The 23162-nt window shown below is 41.7% G+C and overlaps 1 protein-coding gene across 3 annotated transcripts in view; it reads left to right on the forward strand.

Annotated features, from left to right (window-relative positions):
- rad54l2 (RAD54 like 2) overlaps positions 1-23162 on the forward strand; it is a 191792-nt gene that overhangs the window by 46678 nt on the left and 121952 nt on the right. The window contains exon 1 of one of the 3 annotated variants that reach the window (XM_073072526.1): positions 17028-17138. The exons of the other annotated variants lie outside the window; for them this stretch is intronic. The gene's annotated coding sequence lies outside the window, so the exon portion shown is untranslated. Of the gene's footprint in view, positions 1-17027; positions 17139-23162 lie in introns of those variants that run through there. 3 annotated transcript variants of the gene reach the window in all.

The raw sequence follows: 23162 nt of genomic DNA on the forward strand, positions 1-23162 counted from the left end.
AAGCAATTTTAGTATGGCTTTCTATTTCTGTAGTAGGCATCTCTGAATTTGCAAGCACTAGGGATCTGTGCTAAAACCAAAGTCATTGGGTATAAAGGTGAAAATGCTCCCCTATATGGAGTGATAACATGCACAAAGGAGCAAGTGATTGCTGGAGATCGATCATCTCATCTTCGATAAATTACTGCAGGAGTTGCTCAGGGCAATGTCCTTGACCTAACCATCTTCATCTGCTTCACCAATGAGCCACTTTCTTTCCTTCATAAAGTCATAAGTGAGGATCCTTTTGTGTGCACGAACCAGACAACATTCATATATGTGAATAAGTGGCAAGTAGTATTCACAAGACCCCTGCCAGTAAACTGAATTGGAGTGGTCACATAAAAGCTGTGAGACCTGGTCAGAGACTAGATGTTCGGTGGAAAGTGAATCATTTCATAACATTCAAACCTTTTATCATCTACAAGGCATTTCAGATTCAGGTTTATTTCTCACACACATCAAAATGTGCAGTAAATGCATAATTTGTGTTAACAACCATCACATCCAAAGATGTACTGAAGTCAGCCTGCAAGTGTCACCACGTATTAGATGCCAACAGAGTTTACTCACAACTCTTGGCGCAACAACACAACAAAACAGAAGGTACTAATCAACAAAAGCAACAATGGCAAAACAAGTCCGTTTCTCTCTCCCTCCCACCCACTCACATACACAGTCCTCTAACCCCAGGGCAGGCCATCTTTGACCTCCAGTGGATTCATGGATTTACAGACATTGGGCTGACTTCCCCAGTGGATTCACAGAGATCCACAGTTTTGACTTCTGGACCTCCAATTGGCGTTAAAATTTGCTATAAACCCAGGAACATGGAATACTTTACACTTGCTTAGGTTAGGGCTGCCCTAAACATATTCAGATGCAGGACGCAGGCTTGCCACCCTATCATCATCCTAAACATTCTTCCTTCCATGACCAGGGCACAATAGCTACTGCATGTTTGCAAACAACAGTACAGTTATTTGTCTGGATTACACCAGCAATATCTTCCAAACCTGCTGCCTCCATCAGAAAGAAGAACAGAGCCTTCAGGAGTGTGGAACCACTGTCTGCAGGTTCCTCTCTCAGCTGATTTTAAAATGTATTGCCAGTATAATACTGGATGTCCCTGCTGCTAACATTGTGGGAAGACCTTCATTAAAGGGAGTACAACAATTTAAGAAGACAGTTCCACAAAGGTTTTTGGGGATGAGCAATAAATACAGGCCTGTCACTAATGCTCAGATTCTGCAAAAATAAAGTATTTTAAAAAAGTTTTTGTTTTATTTTCCATTCATTTTCCCCTTCTCCAAGTCTCTCTTGCTAGAGATTCCTGATCTTGTTGCCTCTGGCACAGGTGCAGGACCACTTCTCATTGAGTCATCAGATGACAACAACAGCTTCATTTTAAATGATGCATTTAATCTTGCAGTCAGCTATTCCAGTAACTCACTGTTCTTTGAGTTCTGGAATCACCTGGGGAGCTGTTTATCTGGGGTTTTCTGATATCAGTACCTATTAAATAAATAAGTACAACCGAAAAACATTCAGAAAGCAAGTTAAAAAGTGACAGTGAAACTCGGTCTCCATAGACCCACAGCATGGATTGAAAACTGGAATGATTTAATGGTCTTTTCTTTCTGCAGCTGTTGGTCTTCCGAACCCAACAGATAGTGAGTGAATTGAATACAGTATGTTTTTGTGTCCGTGTGAACTGTGCCTTCGGTGAGCTGAAATTCAATATCTGTAATAGATTAGTACTTTTGATTTTGTAAGGATTTAAAAACCATTGGGCTGGATTGCAGGGTCAGTATAAGCCCAATAATTATATCAGCTGGAGAAGTTGGTATTTGATTAAAACCCAACAGACTGATCAATCAGCCTTGCTGTGTATACTTAGAACTGATTCGCTGGAGGTATGTTATAGTCGGGGGAGAGTAGCTTTGCAAATTTTTAGTATAAATTCTAAATTTTGTATTTAAATTTTGAATTTAAACTCAGTACTAAAGACCTGTGCTGATAAATTGATCAGTGTGCACACCGACCTCTTTAAGCTCTCGCTTCGGCAGTCTGAGGTACCCACCTGCTTCAATTATAATGATGCCTAAGAATAATATGGTAACCTGCTTCGTCAATGATTATTGCCTAGAAGCACTTACATCCATTGTGCTGAAGAGTGTTTTGAGCGGTTGGTGGTGAAACATTTCAATCGCTGCCTGAGAAGCAACTTGAATCCACTCCAAATTGTCTACCGGAACAACAGGAAAGATAAGGATGCTCTTTATCAACGACAGCTCAGCGTTCAATACAATCATCCCCTCAAAACTAAACAATAAGCTTCAAGACCTTACCCTCAATACCTCCTTGTGCAATTGGTTCCTTGATTCCCTCACTTGCAGTCCCTAGTCAGTTGAATTGGCAACAACATCGCCACGATCTCCATCAGCACAGGTGCACCACAAGGCTGCGTGCTTAGCCTCCTGCTCTACGTGCTTTACATTATGACTGTGTGGTTAAGCACAGCTCAAATGTTTGCATTCGTTGGGCGGATCGAAGGTGGTGACAAATGGGCATATAGCAGAGTGTTTGAAGATCTGGCTGAGTGGTGCCACAACAACAACAACCTCTTACCTAATGTCGGTAAGACCAAGGAGGAGCTGATAATTGGCTTCAGGAGGAAAGCAACATCCATCATCAGGGACTCTCTTCTTGCTGCTGCCATCAGGAAGAAGGTACAGAAGCCTCAGAGCTCACACCACCTAGTTCAGGAATAGTTAACACCCCTCAACCATCAGGTTTTTGAACCAAAGGGGATAACTTCACTCAACTTCCCTATCACTGAGCTGTTCCCACAACCTATGGCATCACTTTCAAGGACTTTTCATCTCATGTTCTTGATATTTATTGCTTGCTTATTAATAATATTTCTTTAGTATTTGCACAGTTGTCTTTTTGCACATTAGTCACTTGTCCATCCTGTTGCGTACTGTCTTTCATTGATTCTTTTATGGTTCTTGTGATTTACTGAGTATGCCTGCAAGAAGACTAATCTCAGGATTACAAGATACATGGCAACATATACGTACTTTAATAATAAATTTACTTTGTAGCTTTTGTAACTGTGTAACCTATCAATTCTCAAAGTCAAATTAAATTTATTATTTATCACCATATACTACCTTGATGGCATTTACAGGAAAATAAAGAAATACAATAGAGTTTATCAAAAACTATAAATAAAAACTGACAAAACAAATAGAAACACAGAAAACGTACAGCACAATACAAACCCTTCAGCCCACAAAGCTGTGCCAAATGTGTCCTTACCTTAGAAATTACCTAGGGTTACCCATAGCTCTCTCTTTTTCTAAGCTCCATGTGCCTATCCAGGAGTCTCTTAAAAGTCAGAGTCCTGTGCTTATGTGCTTATCAAGCCGATGCTTATGCCGATTTCTGTGGCGTGAAGCGACTGAGAGTACGAGACTCCACCCCCCCCCCCCGGATAGGATGGCAGTCTATCACAAGGTTTATCCCCAGCATTTTTTGCCGGTACCTATTTTTCAGCTGGGTAAACTGGAGCATTGTGTGGTTAAGTGCCTTGCTCAAGGACACACACGCTGCCTTGGCTGGGCTCGAACTCACAACCTTCAGGTCGCTAGTTGAACACTCTAACCACTTGGCCATGCGCCACACAGTCTCTTAAAAGACCCTATCATATCTGCCTCCACCACTGTCGCCGGCAGCCCATTCCACACCCTCATCACTCTCTGTGTAAAAAAAAAAAAAAAAACTTACCCCTGACATTTCCTCAGGACCTACTTTCAAGCACCTTAAAACTGTGCCCTCTCGTGCTAGTCATTTCAGCCCTGGGAAAAAGCCTCTGACTATCCACACGATAGCCTCTGACTATCTACACGACCAATGTCTCTCATCATCTTATACACCTCTATCAGGTCACTTCTCATCCTCCGTCGCTCCAAGGAGAAAAAGCCAAGTTCACTCAACCTATTCTCATAAGGCATGCTCCCCAATCCAGACAACATCCTTGTAAATCTCCTCTGCACCCTTTCTATGGCTTCCACATCCTTCCTGTAGTGAAGCGAGTAGAACTGAGCACAGTACACCAAGTGGGGTCTGACCAGGGTCCTTTATAGCTGCAACATTACCTGTTGGCTCCTAAACTCAGTCCCATGATTGATGAAAGCCAGTGCACCGTATGCCTTCTTAACCACAGAGTCAATCTGCACAGCAGCTTTGAGCGTCCTATGGACTTGGACCCCAAGGTCCCTCTGATCCTCCACACCGCCAAGAGTCTTACCATTAATACTATATTCTGCCATGATATTTGACCTATCAAATGAACCACTTCACACTTATCTGGGATGAACTCCATCTGCCACATCTTGGCACAGTTTTGCATCCTATCAATGTCCTGCTGTCACCTCTGACAGCCCTCCACACTATCAACAACATCGCCCACCTTTGTGTCATCAGCAAATTTACTAACCCATCCTTCCACTTCCTCATCCAGGTCATTTATAAAAATCATGAAAAACAGGGGTCTCAGAACAGATCCCTGAGGCACACCACTTTTCGCTGACCTCCATGCAGAATATGACCTGTCTACAACCACTCTTTGCCTTCTGTGGGCAAGCCAGTTCTGGATCCACAAAGCAATGTCCCCTTGGTTCCCATGCCTCCTTACTTTCTCAATAAGCCTTGGGGTACCTTATTAGGTCAGTTGTGGAGAGCGCCCTCTTCTTTGTGGTGGCGTGTTGGGGAGGAAGTATTAAGAAGAGGGACGCCTCACGTCTTAATAAGCTGGTAAGGAAGGCGGGCTCTGTCGTGGGCAAAGTACTGGAGAGTTTAACATCGGTAGCTGAGCGAAGGGCGCTGAGTAGGCTACGGTCAATTATGGATAACTCTGAACATCCTCTACATAGCACCATCCAGAGACAGAGAAGCAGTTTCAGCGACAGGTTACTATCGATGCAATGCTCCTCAGACAGGATGAAGAGGTCAATACTCCCCAATGCCATTAGGCTTTACAATTCTACCGCCAGGACTTAAGAACTTTTTAAAAAGCTATTATTAATGCTTTTTGAGATAGTGATGTAGATGCATATCATATTTTTTACTGAGTTAAGTATTGTATGTAATTAGTTTTGCTACAACAAGTGTATGGGACATTGGAAAAAAGTTGAATTTCCCCATGGGGATGAATAAAGTATCTATCTATCTATCTAAATGCCTTGCTGAAATCCATATACACTACATCTGCTCTTCTTTCATCAATGTGTTTAGTCACATCCTCAAAAAATTCAATCAGGCTCATAAGGCATGACCTGCCTTTGACAAAAAAGCCATACTGACTATTCCTAATAATATGCCTCTCCAAATGTTCATAAATCCTGCCTCTCAGGATCTTTTCCATCAACTTACCAACCACTGAAGTAAGACTCACTGGCAAATAATTTCCTTGGCTATCTCTACTCCCTTTTTTGAATAAGGGAACAATATCCACAACCCTCCAATCCTCTGGAACCTTTCCTGTCCCCATTGATGATGCAAAGAACATTGTCAGAGGCTCAGCAATCTCTTCCCTTGCTTCCCACATTAGCCTGGAGTACATCTCTTCCGGTCCCGGTGACTTATCCAACTTGATGCTTTCCAAAAGCTCCAGCACATCCTCAAGCTTTTCAGTCCGCTGTAAGTTACCCTATAATCCCCAAGATCCCTTTCTGTAGTGAATACTGAAGCAAAGTATTCATTAAGTACCTCTGCTATCTCCTCTGGTTCCATACACACTTTTCCATTGTCGCACTTGATTGGTCCTATTCTCTCGTGTCTTACCCTCTTGCTCTTCACATACTTGTAGAATGTCTTGGGGTTTTCCTTAATCCTGTTCATCAAGGCCTTCTCATGGCCCCTTCTGGCTCTCCTAATTTCATTCTTAAGCTACTTCCTGCTAGCCTTATAATCTTCTAGATCTCTATCATTACCTAGTTTTTTGAACCTTTCGTAAGCTCTTCCTTTCTCTTTGAGTGGATTTACAACAGTGTTTGTACACCATGCTTCCTGTACCCTACCATCCTTTCCCTGTCTCATTGGAACGTACCTGTGCAGAACTCCACACAAGTATCCCCTGAACATTCGCCACATTTCTTCTGTACATTTCCTTGATCTATTCCCAATTTATGCTCCCAATGGGTTGTAATGTGCAAATGAAGACAAATTGTGCAAATCCTTGAAAGTGAGTCTTAGATTGTGGAATCAGTTCAGAGTTGAGATGAGTGAAGTTATCCACGCTGGTTCAGGAGCCTGATGGTTGTAGGGCATAACTGTTCCTGAACCTAGTGGTTTGAGAGCTTAGATTCCAGTACTTCCTACACAATGATAATAGCGAGAAGAGAGCATAGCCTGGATGGTGGAGGTCCTTGATGGGTGCTGCTTTCTTGTGGCAGCTCTCATTGTAAATACCTCAATGGTGGGGAGGACTTTGCCTGTGGTGGACTGGGCATTGGTGTTACCATCCCTGTTAGGATACTCTCCACTTTGCTTCTATAGAGGTTTGTCAGAGTTTTATGTGACATGCCTTCATTTGTCAGGGGATTGAGTTCAAGAGTCGGGAGATAATGTTGCAGCTCTGTAAAACCTAGGTTAGACCACACTTGGAAGTATTGTGTTCAGTTCAGGTTGCCTCATTATAGGAAGGATGTGGAAGCTTGAGTGAACAGCACTGGAGAGTTACCAGGATGGTGCTTGGATTAGAAAGCACGTCTTCTGAGGATAGGTTGTTGAGGAAGCTAGGGTTTTACTTTTGGAGAGAAGGATGAGAGGTGACTTGATAGAGGTGTACAAGATGTTAAGAGGCATAGATCGAGTGGGCAGCCAAAGACTTTTTCACCAGGGTGGAGAATATAACTTTAAGGTGTTGGAAGGAAAGTATGGGTGGGGGGTGACAGAGGCATGTGTTTTTATACAGAAAATGGTAGGTGCGTGTAACATGCTATCAGGGTTGGTGATAGAGGTGATACATTAGGGACAAATTAAGTGACTCTTAAATAGTTGAATGATAATGTGATGGGAAAATGGAAAGCTATGTTGGGGGGGGGAGGGTTAGATTGATCTTGGAATAGGTTAAAGGGTTGGCACAACGTCCAACATTGGTCCAAGGGCCTGTAATTTTTTATGTTCAATAAATAGCAGCCATGCTTTAAAGTACATGGCGTCTTTGACCTCTTTCCTAATATAACTGTCATTCTTCCCCCAATAATGCTCTTGTTTTAATATGTTAAAGGTGCTACATTTAGGCACATTTCTGTTTGCAACTATATTTAAAGTAATTGTGAAAATAACCAGATAGAAGTTGAAAATAATTTACTCAATAATTTCTTTGGACCTGCCAGTTATGACCTAAAAGGGTAATTTCCCACATAGGAATTGAGTAAGTATTTTGGGGATGATATAAAGATTGGATGGCGGGATGGAGATATGTCTCCATTAAAGGAGGTGTGAGGTGCTCCTTCCCTCCGCCATCGTGCAAATCACCCTTGGGCAAGGTGTAGCACCTGCTTAGCCCCTCCAGAAGGGTCATGTGAAGTCGTGGGAGTAGGTGATGGATGGTCATGTGAGCAGCTGGTGCATATAACAAGTCCTAGTTTTGCAACCACTGACACCAGGCGGACAATCTCTGAAGAGTTTTTAATAATGGCTGGGGTCACCCGTCTGGTCAAGACACTGCCCACTTATGTAGAAAATTTTGGCAAGAACAATCATGAGACTTGATTCCCTGCATCATACGACATGGCACATAATAACGACGATGATGATATAAAGGTGCCTGGTTGTGGGAGAGAAGTTTGAACAGCTCTCCCAAACTTCTGACAGAATTTCCAAGACAAGGCCATTTCAAATAGAAATCAGTAAATACAGGAGTGATGAGACTGTACAGAACAGGTTGCAAGGTGCAGAGAGTGGAAGACAGATGGCTAGCCACTACAACTGAAGAAAATGGCGACAGAAGCAATGCATTTAACTTACGCCTTAATATTTGTCTTGTTACACATTGTTAAAGATTAGGTTGTGAAGCAGCTTTTGTGAAACAATACAAGCATAGTCAGTACAATCACAGTAATGTAAATTATATATAATTGTTAGTGTAGTGTCACTATTAATTTGGAACAAATGATAGTTTTGCCATGTGAATACTACCAGCTATACTTTAAAACTAACATTTGTCAGATTCAACTGAGATTTGTGTGAGTTGCTTAACAGACAGTACAAATGCTTTAAAATAATAAAAGATATATTTTGCTCCTGGGTACATAAGGCCTCATTATTAATTAGAAACTGTTTGTTTGCATACACATAAAGCATACAGCTCTATTACATTGCACCTGAAATACTATACAAAATCCTTGGCTTCACTTGTATGTACAGGGATGCATCAATTTACAAAAGAGTTGTGTTCATGGAAAGCATTTCACTAAAGAAAAATTTATTTATTGAAATGTAAAAATTCTCATTGTACTTCAGGGTTCAAGAATTTCAGTCAAAATAGAATTACGTATTAGGAAAAATATATGAAATAATAAATTTTATTTTATTAGCAATTGAATTTTAAATTAAGATATAAAACTAATAATTCTGGGTACTTGCCAAGTGTAGTATGTATTGGCCTGAGTGTTCTTAACAATGCGAATGTGAATGAATGAATGAAATTCAGTACAAACATAACAAAAGCATCATTTTCAACAATGATTTCATAACGATTTCATAAGACAAAATTAAATAATAAAATTCTTTAAAACAGACTGAAAGGGTGCAGGTTGAAGCTACAGCTTATATTGCCTACCCCTCTTACTTATTACAAAAGCATATTGGGTGTCAATCGTCACATCAAAACAAAAAAATTTCATAATCTTTTAACACAAAATCCAATTTCAGGTATCATTTATTTACATTACTCCCATTCATTTTAAATCATGTATTTTATATTCATTAAATTATTTTTTAAATAATTTTTTAAACTTGTTAAGTGTGGTGCATGTTTTTAAATTCTCACTACAACTGTTCCATAGATCCACTGTGGAGAGGATATGGCCTTGCTAAAGAACTTGGACATACAGGTCATTGTTTAAAAATAGGGTTGTCTTTTAAGATTGATGAGGCAAGCTTTGAGCAAGTGCTTGGAACTCTTTCTGAACACAAGATTGCCTTGGGGACTCCAGCTCTGGATTTTTTCCTCTGGTTTACTCCTGAATCCTTTCCAATGAGTGGGTATAGCCGCAAGGCAGTGGAGGTTTGAGATCAGAGTTTTCCATCTCCTAGGTGAGCTACCAACCTCGGCTGGTAAGCCCCATCTGCTCGAAGTGACTGGTTTTAAGGCACCAGTAACCCACCTTTGCCCCTTGTCCTGGCAGTAGAAATGGTTTTGCTGGGCTTAGTAGCTAAGCTACACGTGAAGGCCAAGAGCTGGATATTGTATCTGTAGAAATGTGTTAAAGTTTTTGGTGACACAGCAAATCTCCTCAAATTCTTTCTCTTTTTATTATGGTGAAAAATAGCTTCGTAGAATGAGGTCACAAGGAGTCAGTGCTACTATAAGGAAAATATAATAAATTGAAAGTTTATATACGTGTACATTCATGTAAACAGGCAGATGAATTGTGTGGTTGCACCTGAAATGCTACAGAGAGCCTTACTTGGAACCCCTGTAACAATGTTACGGTGAGTCTAAAGCCAGTTCAATATTAGTGGCAAAACAGTAACTTCCCAAAGGCAGCTTTCAGTGGTTAGTTGTTCCCTGCCAACTGGGAACTTAATTGTAGTTTGTGATTCTGTATTGCTTGTTGTGGAATTAAACTGTTCTTTCTACAAGGTATAACTGGGCGTTGCAACATTTGATAAGTCTTTCATTCAATATTGACCCAATATTCTGCATCTCTCTTGTTAAATACATTATTTTTTAACCATTTTCTTGCTTGTACCTTTGTGCAATCAGTTTTTATCTTTGTCCAATTTTCTGGTAGATTACTGGACACTGGAGAGCACAATTAATTGGTCAGCTGTAGCTTGGATGATAAAAAGTGTTGCAACACTGTGCCAATGGAGAACTCAGTGGACCACGTTTGCTTGTGAAGTCTCTGCTGAAACAGTGTTGCCAAAGCATGTACTCAGTCGTGAGAATCAATTCTGATTACAACAGCAAATATCCTCTTGGCCAGAAGTATTGAAAATAAATTCCATGCACCATTTTGTTAGCACTGCAGCTGTACTTCATAAATACACACTTATTATTTAAGAATTTCTTCAGAAAAGTTGCAGTGGAAATATAAACTGATTATACAATTCTGTGTAAACTCTATTTCCTTTTGAGGGTGAAGTCTTTTATTTTTGACCTGACTTTGTAGCTATAGATCCTCTGGAATCAAGAATCACGTAAGATTGACTTCCAGGTCTCTGTGTTAGTCCCACATTATACTCTACACTGCTATGCAGTGGGGATAACTTAAGCATCTCTCAGTGATCATGTGTTTCTTCCCAAGAGATAGTGGTAATCAGTACATCAGCTAGTGCTCCAGACCACAAGCAAAAGTGGTCCATTGAGTTCTTTGCAATTCTAACCAACAGAATGGAGATTTTTGCCTACAAAGGACGGCATGGTAGCACAGTGGTTATTGCATTTGCTTTAAGCATTCACCAATCGAGGTTCATTTCCTGCCGCTCTCTGTAAGAAGCTTGTATGTTCTCCCATGACCATATAGGTTTCCTCCTGGTGCTTCAGTTTCCTCCCACATTCCAATAATGTATGTTTAGGGATAGTAGTGTGGGGGTGGCGCTGGAAGCATGGAAACACTCGAAGATTGCCCCCAGAAAAATCCTTGCTGACTTGCTTTGATGCAATTATTCCACTGTGTTTTTCAATGTACATGTGACAAATAAAGCTAATCTTAATCTTTATCTTCATGTCTCTTCCGGAGTGAAATGTAAATGCCATGGCCCTCTTGCCATCAGATATATTTAGTAGGGACCTCAGATAGTATAGTTGCTTAGATCCTGCAAGTGATTGTTGAATTGTTTATTTGGGATTTGTAGCTTAGCAGAATCTCGTTGATTTTCTTTCATTGTCCAGTTTTTCTTCTCCCAGCTGTTAATGATCTATATTTATGATTTAGATGAGGGCCCAAGAGACTGTATCCATGTTTACTGATGATGAAAAATTTGTTGATAGTATATGTTGCTGGGAGAATGCAGGGAGACTTCATAGGAATACAGATAGATGAAGTGAACAGATGAGCCTGTGACAGATGGAATAGAAAATGGAAAAATGTGATGGCAGCAGAAAAAAAAGAGAAAAACTGAGTGAAGCAGTGAAAGATTGTAAGGCATTTGAAGGGACTTGGTTGTCCATAAGATTGGGTGCAGCATAATCTGTGTCCACGCTGGCCAGGGACAAGAGGGTGTGTGATTGCGAGTGAGGTAGGTAGGAGGATCTAAGAGGTAGTGCTTGAGGAGCCTTAGCCTTGAGCTTACCCACCAGGTCAAAGATTGTTGCTTCCTGTGAGGATGAGATTGGGAGCTGTAGGACGGATGAGGAAGGAACCATGGCAGTGTAGTCCAGAGAACTATTCAAGTGGGGGGGAGAGAAGGAAATCTAGTTGTAATTGGGGATAGTATAGTCATGCTTATAGACACAGTTCTGTGTTACAAGGATCAAGGGTCCTGAAGGTGCTGTTGTCTGGACATCTCATTTCACCTGAAAAGGAATTTGGAGTAGGAGGGAAAAGATCCAGTAGATAATGCTCCATGCAGGTACCAACAACGTAGGAAGAATGAGGAAAGAGACTCTGCTGCTAAGGATTAAAAACAGAATCAAAACGATAAAAATCTTTTAGATTGTTAACTGAGCCCTGTGTTGGCATAGGGTTAACACGATCAGAGAGTTAAAAGCGTGACTTGAAGGTTGGTGAGGGAGAAGTGGGTTTGAATTAATGGGACATTGAAACCAGTATTGGGGAAACAGGGAGCTATTTCAATGGGACTGGCTCCACCTGAACCATGCTGAAACAGGGTTCTGGCGAATAAGTAAGGCTGTGGATAGGGCTTTAAGCTAAATAGTAAGCAGGTGGGTTCAACAACTTGGAAAAATATGGACAAAGTGAAAGAAGGAGAATGCAGGAGAGGTTAATGAAATTTCCAGAATAAAGAAGAAAAAACTTCAGGCAACACGGAGACTTAATTGATGATAAGGGTGGTGTTATATTTGATTGCACGTAGTATATGAAATAAGGTAGATTTCGTACTGCAGATAGAAATTAGCATGTATGATGTGGGCATCACTGAGTCATGTTGAAAGAAGATCACAGCTGGGAGATACACGTATAGAAAGGACAGGCAGGCGGGCAGAAGGGGTGGTGTGTCTCTTTTGGTGAAAAATGAAGTCAGATCCTTAGAAAGAGGTGACATAGGATTAGAAAATGTAGAATACTTGGGTAGAGTTAAGAAACTGCAAAGATAAAAAGACCCTGATGGTAGATATATAGAGACCTCTGAATAGTAGCCAGGATGCAGGCTACAAATTACAACGGGAGATTGAAAATGCATATAAAAAGGCCAATGTTATGATGGTCATGAGAGATTTCAACGTGCAGGTACATTGGGAAAATCAGGTTGGTGCTGGATCCCAAGAGAAGGAATTTGTAGAATGCCACAGGATGGATTTTTAGAGCTGCTTGTGATTGAGCCCACCAGGGGAAAGGCAATTCTTAATTGTATTTTGTGTAGTGAATCAGGTTTGATTAGGGAACTTAAGATAAAGAAACTCTTGAGACAGGGATCATAATTTGATAGAATATATATAGAAGAAAAGTTGGATGAACTGATTAAGTAGTTTGCAAGGTATTCACATGAGGATGCAGTAGATTTTGTCAGTGTCAGGGGGCAGAAGTGAATATAGTTGCTGTTACTATGGAGAATATGTTTTGGAAACTGAAAAGTTAGAAGGTGAGTAACCCACTCAGTCCCAGGTTTCTGAAAGAGTTACCTGAAGGGATTGTGGAGGCCATAACAGTAACATTTCAAGAACCATTAGGTTGAATGGTTTTGGAGTACTGGAAAATCACAAATGTCATTTCATTTTTAAAGAAGGAAAGGAGGCAAAAGATTGGAAATTATATGCCAGTTTGTGTGCCTTCAGTGGCTGATAGTCACTGATAGTCCATTATTAAGGATGCGGTTTCAGGGTATTTGGAGGAACACAATAAAATAGGTAGTATAGTTTCCTTAAGGGAAAATCTTGCCCGGCAAATCTATTGGAATTCTTTGAGGAAATACTGGGCCAAATAGACAAATGAGAATCAGTGGATGTTGTTTATTGGGATTTGCGGAAGGTCGTTCACTAGATGCCACACATGAGGCTGTTAAAATAAGATAAAAGCCCATGGTATTACAGGAAAGATACTAGCATGGATAGAAGTCTGGCTAACTGGCAGAAGGCAAAGAGTGGGAATAAAGGGAGCCTTTTCTAGTAGGCTGTTGAGCAGCTGTCCTACATGATTCAGTGTTGGGTCCATTACTTTTTTTTATTGATCTCAATAATGAAATTGATGGCTCTGTGGCTGAGTTTATAGGTAACACAAAGATAGATGGAGAGGCAGGTTGTCTTGAGGAAGCAGGGAGTTTGCAGAAAGACTTGGCGAGATTAGGAAAATGGCAAAGAGGTGACAGATGGAAAACAGAGTGGAGAAGTATATGACCATTCACTCAGGAAGATTGGAGACTGTAAGATTTAGGAGCAGAATTGTGCCTTTTGGCATATCGAGTATGCTCTGCCATTCAATCGTGGCTGATCCATTTCCCTCTCAGCCCCAGTTTCCTGTCTCCCTGTAACCTTTCATGCTCTGACTATTCAAGAACCTATCAACCTGTGCCTGAAATATATCCAGTGACTTAAGTATATACCCACAGCCACCTGTGGCAATGAATTCCACTGATTCACCATTCTCTGATCAAAGATATTCCTCATCTCCGTTCTAAATGGACGTTCCTCAATAAAGATAATGCCGCCCCCCCCTTTAACAGTGCCCCACCCCCTTTCCCTCTCTCACCTTATCTCCTGCCCACCCATCGCCTTCCTCTGGTGCTCCTCCACTCTTTACTTTCTTCCATGGCCTTCTGTCCTCATCTATCAGACTCTCCCTTCTCCAGCCCTGTATCTCCTTTACCAGTCAACTTCCCAGCTCTTTTATTTCACCCCTCCCCTTCCCGATTTCACCTATCACCTTGTGTTATTATCCACCCTGCCCCACCCCACCTTTTAAATCTACTCCTCAGTTTTTTTCCTCCAGTCCTGCCAAGGGTCTCGGCCCGAAACATTGATTGTACTCTTTACCATAGATAACTGCTGAATTCCTCCAGCATTTTGTGTGTGTTGTAAGGCTTCTTTTATTCTCACTCTTTGCCTCCTGCCAATCAGCCAATGCTGTATTCATGCTAGTATCTTTCCTGTAATACCAACTTGTTAAGCAGCCTCGTGTGGCACCTTGTCAGTAGCCTTCTGAGAATCCACACAACATCCATCAATTCTTTGTCCTTGTTATTTCCTTAAAGAATTCTGACAGATATGTTAGGCAAGATTTGCCCTGATAAAACCATGCTGACTTTGGCTTATTTTATCATGTTCCTCCAAGTACCCTGAAACCTCATTCTTAACAATTGACTCCAATATCTTCCCTACCACTGAGGTCTGACTAACTGGCCAGTAATTTTCTTTCTTCTGCATCTCCCTCCCTTCTTGAAGGGTGGAGTGACATTAACAATTTTCAAGTCCTCTGGAACCATGCCAGCATCTGATTGAAAGATTATTACTAATGCCCCCACAATCTCTTCAGCCACCTCTTGTAGAACCCTGGGGTGTACACCATCTGATCCAGGTGATTTATCAGACCTTTCAGGTTCCCTGGAACCTTTTCCCTAGTAATGGGAATTTCGCTCACTTCTCCCTCCTAATACTCTTGAACTTCCAGCATACTGCTCATATCTTCCAGAGTGAAAACCTTTACAAAATACTTATGTAATCTGTCTGCCATTTCCTTGTCCCCCTTTACTACCTCACCAGCATCATAATCCAGTGATCCAATCTCTAACCTTGCCTCTTTTTTTAACTCTTTATATATCTGAAGAAAGTTTTGGTATCCTCTTTAATGTTATTGGCTAGCTTTCCCTTCATATTCGATCTTTCCCTTTATTATTTTTATAGTTGTCTTCTGTTGGTTTTTTAAAATTTCCAATCCTTTAATTTCCTACTAATTTTTGCTCTATTATATGCCCTCTCCTTGGCTTTTATGTTGACTTTGAATCCCCTTGTCAACCACAGTTGCGCCACCCTGCCTTTAGAATACTACTACTTTTGGATGTATCTATCCTGCACCTTCTGAATTGCTCCCAGAAACTCCAGTCATTGCTGCTCTGCAGTCATCCCTGCTAGTATTCTCTTTCAATCAATTTTGGCCAACTCCTCTCTCATGGCTCTAATTCCCTTTACTCCACTATAATATTGATAAATCTGTCTTGAACTTTTCTGTCTCAAATTGCAGGGTAAATTCTATCATATTATGATTACTGTCTCCTAAGAGTTCCTTTAACTTAAGCTCTTTAATCAAGTCCAGTTCATTGCACAATACTAAATTCAAAATAGCTGATCCCCCAGTGGGCTCAACCACGAGCTGCTCTAAAAAGCCATTTTGTATTTTCCCAATCTACTTGCCTATTGAAATCCCCCATTACTATTGTTACATTGTCCTTTTGACATGCATTTTCTACCTCCCGTTTAATTTGCAGCCAAATACTTGCTACTGTTCGGAGGTCCATATTTAAATCTCATCAGTATCTTTTTACCCTTGCAGGTCTTTAGCTCGAGCCACAATGATTCTTTCTACACCTTCTGATTCTATGTCACCTATTTGTAAGGATTTAATTTCATATTTTACCAATGGAGCCATGCTGCCGGCCCCCTCCCCCATAGCTTATCAGTCTATCATTTCAGTACAATATGTATCCTCGGATGTTAAGCTCCCAGCTATAATCTTCTTTCAGTCACGATTCAGTGATGCCCACAACGTCATTCAAGCATGGCAATCTATTAACTTTGCTATGAATTCATCAATAGTACCTTATTCGGTATTCTGCATCTGTTCAAATATAACACTTTCAGTCCTGTATTCATCATCCTTTTTGATTTTGTCCCCCTTTTACATTGCAGCTCATCCCATTGACTGCAGTTTTGCCTTGTCCTCAGCCTGTCCTTGCTAGCAGTCTTACTACACATTGGGATAAACTAACTACCCCATCCTCAGCCCTATCATTCCAGTTCTCATCCCTCTGCCAAATTAATTTAAACTCCCGAACTGCTCTGGCAAACCCGCCCATGAGGATATTGCCACCCACCCTCCCCTCATCTTCTACTGTAACCTTTTGTACAGATCATAGCTTTCCCAGAAGAGATCCCAATGATCCAGAAATCTGAGCCCTTGCCCCCTACAACAGTTCCTCAACCATGAATTTATCTGCCAGAGATACTCCTATTCCTACTCTCACTGGCATGTGGCACAGGCAGCAATCCAGAGATTACTGCCCTTGAGTTCCTGTGTTTTTTAGCTTTCTATCTAATTCTCTAAAATCTCTCTTCAGGACCTCCTCACCTTTCCTACCCACCGTTGCAAGAAAAAGTTTGTGTACCCTTTGCAATTACCTGGTTTTCTGTATATATTACTCATAAAATGTGGTCTGATCTTCTTCTAAGTCACAATATTAGACAAACTCAATCTGTCTAAACTAATAACACACAAAACAATTGTACTTTTCATGTCTTTCTTGAACACATTAATCATTCACAGTCCAGGTTGGAAAAAAGTATGTGAACCCTTGTATTTAATAACCAGTAGAATCTCCTTTCGCAGCAATAACCTCCACCTAATGTTTCCTGCAGCTGCTGATCAGACTTGCACATGGCAGGAAGAAATTTATACCATTCCTCCATACAAAGCTGTTTCAGTTCATCAATTTCTGGGATACCTTGAATGAACAGCCCTCTTCAGGTAATGCCACAGCATTTCAGTTGAGTTAAGGTCTGGAATCTGACTTGACCATTACAAGACATGTATTTTCTTTTTAAACCATTTTGTTGTTGATTTACTCTTGAGTTTCGGATCATTGTTTTGTTCTATCAGCCAACTTCCATTAAGCTTCAAGTGATGGACCGCACCCTGGCGTTCTCCTGCAGAATATCTTGATATAATTTTGAAGCAATTATGATCAGTTTAGTCCTTGGAACATATGAGAATACAAATCTCTTACAGAAGTCTTAACAATTATAAGAGGAATTGATACGATGGAAACAGTTTTTTCCACAAGTCCAGTGGCAGAGGTTTAGAGCAAAAGGGAAAAAATTTTAAGAGCCCCGAGGTGCAACTTTTCCACACAGAAAGTGGTGAATATGTGGAATCAGCTGCCAGAGGATGTGGCTAAGGCAGGTACAATAGTACCACTTAAGAAGCACTTGGAATACAAGTGGGATGAGTACAGTCGGCCCTCCTTATCCGTGAGTTCTGCATACGCGAATTCAACGCTCTTCCAGCACTTGTCGTTGGAGCATGTCCAGACTTCTTTTTCTTGTCATTATTCCCTAAACAATGCAGTATAACAATTATTTTACAAAGCATTTACATTGTATTAGGTATTATAAGTAATCTAGAGATGATTTAAACTATACGGGAGGATGTGCATGGGTTATCGTGGATCGGGATCGAAAAAAATCAGAAGTTCTCTTACTAAGTAAGTCGGAACAAGTACATCCGGTATTATTTAGCGTCAGTTAGTCAAACGTTTGTCTTAGTATATAGTATATATTTTACCTTTCTATGCATATAAAACACTTAAGAGCGTATGTTTCAGCGCCGGGCTCGGGAACAGAAGTTCCCAAGTTCGATCCAGTGACAGACCACTTCTGAGCGCTCTCTCCACTGTGCCAGGTTGATGTAGAAAATCAAAATCCCAAAACCCAATAATTAAACCACTGCGTTGCTTAGTAATAATTGTACCTTTCATCAGGGCAGAGCCTTTCTCACTTTATCCTTTAAAATTGTTCCGATCGTTTACCGACGTAGCCTAACACTTTTCCAATGACCGATGGCGTTTCACCTCTTTCCGATCGCTTTATTATTTCCACTTTATTTTCGATTGTGATCGTGATTATTTTCGTGGACAGAAACACTGTGGATTCAGAGCTCTGATGCTGGGTCCTAATGTACACCGCACTGAGGCAGGTTAAATAAGGTCTGGGGTTCCGCTGGGTCCTAAGGTCCACCGCATTCAGACAGGTTGAATAAGGGCCTTGAGCATCCGTGAATTTCGGTATCCACGAGAGGTCCCGGAACCAAACCCTCACAGATAAGGAGGGCCAACTGTACATGGATGAGTGGAACTTGAGGGCTGAACGTCGGATATTTGTGCCAACTGGGTGATGTGGCTGCCTGGACTGGTTGGGCTGAAGGGCCTGCATTCACGTTATAATGACCTTTAACAGAAGAGGATATATGTACAAAAACAAAACCTCTTAGTGCACTTATATTGGGCCATAATGAGACTGCACCTGAAGTATGTGTAAGGTCTAGCTTGCTTGACTTAAGGATTCCTGGATTTTTGGTGGGGAGGGTGGTGGGGTGATAAGATCCTCCTTGTGAGGAAAGGAGGCAGAATTAAGCTGTCTGGGTCTATAGAGTTCAGAACAATGGTTGTCTTATTGAAATGTACAACTGTCATATTGAGATCATCATAATAGATACAGGAATGATTTCCCTTGCCAGGGTGCCTCAGACCAGGGATCGATCATTTAGGACAGATGTGGGAAGAAATTTCATTGCCTAGGCAATGGTGAATCTTTTTAATTTTTAGACATTAAAGAATGGAGGGACATTGGTCTATGACAAGAAAATGGCATTGAGGTAGAAGATCAAAGGTGAACTTATTTGATGAAGGGTCTTGGCCCAAAACGTCGACTGTACTTCTTCCTATAGATGCTGTCTGGCCTGCGGCGTTCCACCAGCATTTTGTGTGTGTTGCGTGAGCTTGCTTACTTATTTTACGTAGTGATGCAGTGTGGAGTAGACCCTTCGAGCCATGCCACCCAGCAACCCCCAACATGCCCGATTAACCCTAACCTAGTTCTGGGACAATTTAAAATGACCAGTTAACCTATCTGGGATGTCTTTGTTCTGTGGGTGGCAGCCAGAGGATCCAGGGAAAACCCACACATTCCTGGGGGAAGATGTACAGACATGTTCAACGGTGGGGTGAGCCAGGGAGGGGCAATTGCCTTCTACTATTCTTGTGTTCTGATGGCATTCATCTGAAATGGATATTACCATTTAGTGATAGGTGCATTTGGCCTCAGAGACCAGATTAATTCTGAGGAAGCTTTTGTTATTTTGAAGAGTGTAAATCCTTCTCATTTTGTTGATACTTTTAATAAGTACTTGGTGCAGAGAACTGTAATCAATGGATGGGGAAAATGACAATGCTGGAGGAAGTAGATTAGACATTTCTCTATGTAAGATTGAATATTTGAACTCTGTCTTGTATATTCTGCCTCTGTCTGTCCCACCACTGTTTATCTTGTAACATTATTTAAGGGTTGTAAGCATTACAGACAAAGTCAATATTACTTGCCACTCTCCTAATAAGGTGGTGGCGAGCTGTAATTTTGAACTACTGCATCCAGATTATGAAGATTAACCTACTGTTGGGCAAGTTCTGGATTTGGTACCACTAAAGATGACAGAAATGCAATATATTTTGAACTCCAATTAGTGTGTGATTTGGAAGGGGAATTAACAAATGGTGGCCTAGATATATCTGCTAAATCCTGCATTTTCTTAGCATTTTCTGTTCAAGTAGCTGATAGTCACATCAGATACAATAGACTGACCCTTCTGAACATCGGAAAGATGACATTTACCCACTATGTTCCACTTTTCCTACACTGAGATCCCCTGCTTGCGTGATCCATGGGAGACTCATCTCTTACACCACCACCACCTCAGAAGATGTGCTGGAGGCAAGGGAGAATGGCTAGTATCCTGGTGATGCTGAGACGGCGTGCAAATCAACCGCCGCTCCCAAGCATACACCTGGCTAATGTTCAGTCCCTGGATAACAAGCTTCGTGAACTGAGAGCCAGAATCTCCTATCAGCAGGAAACGAAGGAATGCAGTGTTTTGTGCTTTGTGGAGATCTGGCTGACGGAGGAGACACTGAGCCCTCTGAGTTCTCCCTGTTCCGGGCAAACAGGTCGTAAAACCTCACTGGGAAGAGTAAAGGAGGAGTGGTATGGTTCATGATCACCAATGCTTGGTGTGACCCCCAGATCCTGGAATACCTGGTGCTGCTGTGCAGACCCTACTGGCTGCCTAGGGAGTTCACGGCTGTTATCATCACAGCGGTGTACCTTCCGCCGCAGGCTCTCTGATCTGGCTCTCGAGGAACAGTACGAGACCATCAACATGCTGGAGACTGCACACCCAGAGGCTGCCTTCATTGTCGCCGATAACTTTAGTCGAGCGTCGCTGAGCAAAGTCTCTCCGAAGTCTTGTCAGCGCGTCCAAGTGAGCACTCATGGAGATAACACACTTGACCACTGCTATACTCCCTTCCTCCCTTCCACAATGCTTGCAAAACTCTCCTTCGCCCAGCTTTTGGAAAATGAGATCACTCTTTGATCCTGCTTTTGCCGGCATACAAGCAGAAGCTGAAACAAGAGGCAACCATAGTTAAAAACTTCCAGTGTTGTTCTGACCAGTTGGCTTCCGTGCTGCAGGACTGCTTCACTGACGCTAACCGGAATGTCTTCCATGATGCGGATGTCTCCGAGTTCACTGATGGAGTTACGTGCTTCATCCGGAAGTGCATCGATGATGTTGTCCCCCAAAAGTTGATCAGGGTCTTCCCGAACCAGAAATCCTGGATCAGTAGTTCCGTGCGAGCAGTACTTCAAATTATCCACTATTGTCCCTGTACCAAAAAAGACCAAGATAACATATCTGAGCGACTAACGTTCTGTCGCACCCACCTCAATAATAAGAAAATGTTTTGAGAGGCTGGTCTAGGATTACATCTGCAGCTTGCTACCACCCAAACTGGACCCCCTACAATTCTCCTACTGAGGCAACTGATTGACAGATGATGTAATAGCCACTGCTCTACGTACCGTCTTTACACACCTAGAGAAGAAGGGTGTTCATGTGAGAATGCTGTTCGTGGACTACAGTTCAGCATTCAACACCATAGTTGCATCCAGGCTCAATAAGAAGCTCAAAGACGTTGGCCTTGACCCTGCCTTGTGCAGCTGGATCCTGGACTTCCCGTCAGATCACCAGCAGGAAGGGTGGACTCCCTCACCTCCAGCCATCTGACTCTGAATACAGCAGCCCCTCAGGGCCGCATACTGAGTCCCCTCCTTTACCCCCTTGTACACCCATGACTGTATCGCTACCCACAGCTCCAATCTGTTAATTAACTTTGCTGACGACACTACATTCATTGGCATTATCTCAATCAGTAACAAGGTGGCCTGCAGGGAAGAAGTCATCTCTGTGATACAGTGGTGTCAAGAAAACAACCTCTCCCTCAATGTCGCAAAAACAAAGGAGCTGGTTGTGGATTACAGGAGGAATGGAGACGGTCTAGCCCCTATTGACATCAATGGATCTGGGGTTGAGAGGGTAAACAGCTTTAAGTTCCTCGGCATCCACGTCACTGAGGACCACACGTGATCTGTACACATCAGCCGTGTGGTGAAAAAGGCACAACAGTGCCTCTTTCACCTTAGACAGTTGAGGAAGTTTGGTATGGTCCTCCAAGTTCTAAGAACTTTCTACAGGGGCACACTTGAGAGCATGCCTGGTATGGGAACGGTACCTCCCTTAATCGCAGGACTCTGCAGAGAGTGGTGCGGACAGCCCAGCGCATCTGTAGTTGCAAACTTCCCATGAATCAGGACACTTACAAAGACAGGTGTGTAAAAAGGGCCCGAAGGATCATTGGGGACCTGAGTCATCCCAACCATAGTCTATTCCAGCTGCTACCATCCAGGAAGCAGTATCGCAACATAAAAGCCAGGACCAACAGGCTCTGGGACAGCTTCTTCCACCAGGCAATCAGACTGATGAACTTACGGTGATTTGAGTATACTTTATATTACAATAACTGTTCTATTTATTGTAAATTACTCTGATTGTACATTGCACATTTAGATGGAGACTTAACATAAAGACTTTTACTCCTCATGTATGTGAAGGATGTAAGAAATAGTCAATTCAATTCAATTCAGTAGACTTCATGGATTTGTGATGTGCTATTGGAATTGTCTTGGTGACTAACAGCAGTACATTTTGCTTCAGTCAGAAAATACTGATGTTGGAGGATGTCATAAAACTCAAAGAGATACTGCAGATGCTGGAAATCCAAAAGCCAGTCTTGATGATGGGTCTTGGCCCAAAACATCAGCTCTTTATTCCTCTTCATAGATGCTGCCTGACCTGTTGAGTTTCCCCAGCATTTTGTGTGGTTGTTGGAGGATGTGATGTCTTGAATTGCTTTGTATTTTTCATTCAAACAATGCACTTACCATCTCTGCAGCTACTTAAGACCCTGAAATGCAGCTTATCAGGTCAAGGGGATGGCTGCTTTTGGGCCCATCAGCTTCTCTAGTACCTCTTTATAAGTTGTTTGAAGTAGTTCCCTCTCTATTGCTACTGAGTTTCTACCATTATTGGGATGCTTTTAGTGTCTTCTATGGGTGTGAAATATTTATTTGGAGTCTCTACCATTTCCTTATTTCCTGTTATTAAATCCTTTGTCACATCCTTTAAAGATTTAATGTTTGCCTTAATTTCTTGTTTCCCTTTTAAGTGCTTTTTAAAGCTTTTATGTTTTTTGAAAGCTTGTAATCAATTTCTTCCTTTTTGTTTTTGTCTTTCTGGTTTCTGAATTCTTCCCAGACTTCTGGATTACTACAAATTATTGCAACAGGACTTTCATTTCAATTTAACTTCCTTAGTAAGCCT

This window comes from Hemitrygon akajei, chromosome 19 (assembly GCF_048418815.1).
Source record: "Hemitrygon akajei chromosome 19, sHemAka1.3, whole genome shotgun sequence".
Classification (NCBI taxonomy): Eukaryota; Metazoa; Chordata; class Chondrichthyes; order Myliobatiformes; family Dasyatidae; genus Hemitrygon; species Hemitrygon akajei.